This window comes from Durio zibethinus, unplaced genomic scaffold (genome assembly GCF_047325235.1).
Source record: "Durio zibethinus cultivar Kanyao isolate XHJ-2024 unplaced genomic scaffold, ASM4732523v1 HiC_scaffold_30, whole genome shotgun sequence".
NCBI classification, from domain to species: Eukaryota; Viridiplantae; Streptophyta; class Magnoliopsida; order Malvales; family Malvaceae; genus Durio; species Durio zibethinus.
Window position 1 is genome coordinate 2,413,280 of NW_028322653.1, and position 4,787 is coordinate 2,418,066.

A 4,787-nucleotide genomic window follows, 5' to 3' on the forward strand; every position below is an offset into this window, starting at 1 on the left:
CCTTTTCCTCCAGTCTTTGGGTATGATGCCGCCGTTGGCAGCCCTCCTACTGCTGCCCCAAATGTAGACGTAGTGTAGTGGTTTCCCAGGAGAAAAACCTTTTGGAGATAGATGGGGCATTGTGTTTCCTTCTCCGAGGCCTAGGCTCTTCTCTTATCACCTGAGGAAGACATTTCTGCAGTCGATTATAGCGATGAGGGCCACTTATCCGAGCTAGGCCGGGCGGGACTGGTATGCTTCTTTCCTTTGTTCCAGTTGATTTTGCTTTCCTTGTGATCCTTACTTTGTGTGCGTGCATTTTATATTCGACTTCCGGATCCGGAGATTTCATATTGCTGCGGTTGGCAGCGGATCTCCAACGGAACTGGTAGAAAATTCTTCCTGAGCCTTTTTTCTAATTCTAAGACTGGCCTCTCTACCTTATCATAACGTACCTGAAATGCTGATGACGGCCTTAACCTTAATGAATTGAGCGGTGGCGCTTAGAGACTCACTCTTTTCACCTTTCCTTTCGATTGGGGAGTGGGAGATCCCCTTTTTGGATGTTTTCTTTCAATTAGGGATGGCAGTCGAGGTCAAAGAATTTCCCCTTTTTACTTTGTTGCCCGCAGCCTCTGATGATGATCTAGTTTGGCTTCTTGGCTTTCACGTCCGAAGCAAGGAATTTCTTCGAAATCTTTGTAAGCCTTTCATAGACAGACGTAGATATCGTATGACTGAGGTCTTGGCTCGCCGTCCGGAGTTTCCTTTTCTGCTTTGCTTAGTGGGCCATATGCTGCTAGGGGATGAATCTCCGCCTTCTTCTTTTACTGGAGGATCTGGATAACCTTGATCAAGTTTTTTGGGTAGAGCTAGTCTGGCTCATCTTTATTATGAGTTCGGGTCTGGCCAGATTCGGACTTTATCTGCCTTCTATTCTTCTTGTTTTGGTTTTGATTTTAGTTCACTCCACGGCCATATGATTTGCTTCAGCTTGGAGAAGATGCCCAGTTTGGCTCCTTTCTTTTTCTCGAACCAGATTGATAGAGTTCATAGGTATTTGAGAGAACCTCTCTCTTTCCAGTTGAGGGGGCTTCCTTCTCTTCCTCTTATTCTAGTCCTTTTAGCATGAAGGGGACTGCGCTTTTCATCGTGTTTGCGGATAGTCCTTTTAGCGTAGAGTCGTCTTTGTCCCACTTCCAATTCGTATTTCTACCTCCGTTGTACTGTGCAACAATCCCTACTGTAAGCGAATCCTCTCCAATCCTCGATCAAACTTGCGTTCCCCAGGCGCTAAACAATGGGGGTCTTTCCTTCGCCTATCGTATGGTTCGGCTTGGCTTCGTCCAGAACCAAGGAGGCATTCTGGCGGGCGCGTGCGTGTAGGAAGCCCGACCACTACATAAGCTAAAGGACTACGACTAAAAGCCAAGCCGGAAGCGACTCGCTTCTATTCTCGTTGGGATTGGATATAGATGGGGAATCCATAGATCGTAGTAGTTCGCCAACCTCTCTAACTAACATACGATACAATTTCACTTCACGGCACACCCCAAAAAAAGAAAGAGCTTCGCTCGGTGGGCCTTCCTACGCTGACGAATGCCTCCTTTCTCTTCTCTGAAGTCTACAACAAACAAGTGGGAGAGGCAGGATTCGAACCTACGTAGAAAAACTTCAACAGATTTACAGTCTGTCGCTTTTGACCACTCGGCCACTCTCCCCTTCCCGGGCCGAGGCCCCCCTCAATGGGTTCGTTGAAGGGCCCTGAATCAATCAAAAAGCTTATTGATTTGATTGAAGGGAATTAATACATACTCTTTCTTAGCTTAGCTAGCGTTCCGGGAGAATCTAGTCATTTAGTCAGTTCATAAAAATCTCTGTAAAGCAAGGGGCAAAGCTTCTACGACAGCTTCCCCCTCATGTAGTCGTCGGCCTTCCCCAGCCCCCCCTTCGTCGCTTCTGGCTAAGCATCTTTCGGCGGGGGAAAGGAGGCGACTAGTCGCTTCTGGCGAAGCTGCGAGCCTACCCTTCTCGAGCCTACAACAATAGCTTACGCTTACCAAGCCTAGTCTACTAAAATAGGGCTACAGCAAGCAAGCTTTCCCCCTTTGTTGTGGGCCGCGCCTCACCGCAGGCACTGAATGAATGAAATGAGTGGAGATCTTCCTTCCCCCTTGTTAATTACCAAGAACTTCGTTGGCACTAGTGGCGAAGAAAAATTCTACCATCCCACCCAAAAACAACTCGGAGCCTAAAGAGAAGAGAGTTCAGTCTACAAGAAGCTGGCAGAGCTTTAACCATTGGACTACATCCATCTATCCTACCTAAAGAGTAACCCTTTTCTTGTTTGTTCGGATTTTTTTTTTTTTCGAATGACGCTAGTGGAGACAAATTCCTTCCGGCTAATGAAGAGATACTACTCCACCAGTCTTCCCAGTGGATCTTTCTTCTCCCTAAGAATTAAACGAACCAAGTTCACCTATACGAGAGTGAGGAATAAAAACCAACAATCAACTTCCCACTTTTGATGTCCCACGATTCTGCTAGTTTAGAAACAAAGGAGAAGGGCAGGGGTCGCTAGGTCAGAAAAGCGAGAACTAGAAATTCTCCCCAAGTAGGATTTGAACCTACGACCAGTCAGTTAACAGCCGACCGCTCTACCACTGAGCTACTGAGGAACAACGGACTGTTGGAAGCCGACTCTCATTCTTTGGACCAACCTATGACCGAAAAAAAAATGGGTTCGTCACTCTTTTTCACATACACCGGGGGAAAAGGTTACGATAGCAAGCCCCTCCCCGGTCGGAGAGCCTCCAGGACAAGGGGGCGGCGGTCAACCATCCACTCTCGAGATTCATATTGATCAATTGATCTCCGCGTCCTGCCAGTTCGCTAAGTAGACTCACTCTACCGAGGGGCAACAAAGGCTGGAACTATTCCTGCCAAAAACAAGAGGCCAGGCCTACTTCTCATCCTAGGAATTAGCAGGTATGATAGAGTCCCCTCTCTGTCTGTCTCTCCGAGTTTCTACTACTAAGTAGCACTTCTGATATTCAATTAGAGAATCGATTCCGATCAAGCCCCTATATTATTAGTAAGCTAGCGCCTCAAACTAAAGCGCTAACGAGCAAGAAAAGGGCCCCAACCTATAGGCGTTAGCACTTTAGAAGGATTGCAGCTAGCGCGCCACCCTTCTTTCTCAAAGTCAAGTTTCGCGCTTGTTAGTCAAGCTTTGAAGCCCCTACCTTTCTTTATGGGATATTGTTAGAAGCGCGGGTTTGGAACCCTATACAAGGTGCTGGTCTCGATCTCGCTTGGTGGTGCCCCTTTCGATGATTGTGGACTCAACATTGATTTCGTGCTTGAGTTGGAGGCCCCCCCTCCATCCATCCATCGAGTCAAGTAATTCGCTATCGGAAATTTTTCCGCCGCGTATCTCATGTCATGCTTCTTCTTTCTCCGAATCGGTTCCTAGTGTCAGTCAATCAAGATTCGCCATCCAGAGAGGGAAGAGCCTTTACTTTAGGTTAGGCCGGTCTCGTCATTCACGCAATTCCCCCGTCCATTGATCGATCACGCGAGTACGCATCCAGTCAGCACATAGCGAACGAAAAAAGCGTTCATCCCCTCAATCAAAATGTCTATCAATTGATCCCTATTCATTCGGTCAAAGTCTCCACGGCCTTTTCACGCCCCTCTACTGAGGGGTGCACCATGTTGATAGGAATCGGCAAAGACCTTCTTGTACAACACGTCCTCGAAGGCAGCATTCATGGCAATCATCACGTCTTTCTCCCGAGGGCATGGTATGGCTTTGTTCTTGGTGTTGTTTAATAGATGTCGAGTGCCGCTTTTCCCCGTCCGATAATCTCCATCTGCTCTAAGTGGGCGAGCTAGAATCCTTATGTCAGGTTGGTTGTTCAAAAGACTTTCTCTTTACCCTTTGCATTTTCATCTTTTTGAAAGCCTCTTCTGGATTTTCATTAGTCCTATTTCAGGTGCAAAGCCTCCTCAATAAAGACCTCTTTCTTTTCTTTTTTTCTTATTTCTCATTTTGTTGATTGAAAGAGGATAAGCGCTATCCATTGAGTAAAGGGAGGGTTTGCTACAGTGATTCGGGCGGTTGGTGGCCCCTTCGAGAGTTGCGGGTCCTTGCCGCTGCATGAGTGGTAGCTCACGCTCAAAACTCCTCCGACACGAGTCCTAGTCGTTGCGCTGCGGTCCGTTTCCCGGCTTCGCTTGCGCGATTTGCACTTCTGATTGGTTCCATCCATCCCCGACCCTAATGAATCGAGTATGAAGGGGTCAGCCAGTCAAGCGGTTCGGGTTTTCGGTCGGTTCCCGTTCGCCTGCCCCCCTCATAGTCCATTAGTGGGTAGGGTGGTCAACTTAGAGTGCGCCCGCCTCCTCTTCAGACGTGTCCTCGACAACCTGGCGGTGTTCGGTCTCCACTTTTGGGGGTGGGAGTGCTTGGTCGCTGGGGTTTCCTTTTCTTCAACCAATTTGGTTGTGTCAGCCCGGTCTAACATTTTGTTATGAGCTGGCTGAACAAAGATGGATTGAAGGTAAGATAGATTTGAGTTGTTGTGGCATAGGACCTTCGATCAACCATGGGGCTCTACCCTTACTGAATTCATTCTATTGAAGCGTAACGTAAACCTTCTCATGTTGCATTTCTTTGGTTTGGAAGTTCCAGTATGTTGTCTGTGGATTTATAACAAAGGAAAGCCCCCTTATGCCATTTGAAACATTCAAATTCCGTGCTGCTCGCCACTCCCCGAGGCCAAGGACGGGGTCGAACCGTCATT

At 47.8% G+C, this 4,787-nt stretch overlaps 2 non-coding genes across 2 annotated transcripts; both read right to left on the reverse strand.

Moving 5' to 3' along the window:
* Positions 1-1,617: 1,617 nt before the first annotated feature.
* On the reverse strand, positions 1,618-1,700 carry TRNAY-GUA (transfer RNA tyrosine (anticodon GUA)). The gene has a single exon. It is a non-coding gene; the product is annotated as a tRNA-Tyr (tRNA).
* Positions 1,701-2,585: 885 nt separating this feature from the next.
* Positions 2,586-2,657, reverse strand: TRNAN-GUU (transfer RNA asparagine (anticodon GUU)). The gene has a single exon. It is a non-coding gene; the product is annotated as a tRNA-Asn (tRNA).
* Positions 2,658-4,787: the final 2,130 nt, after the last annotated feature.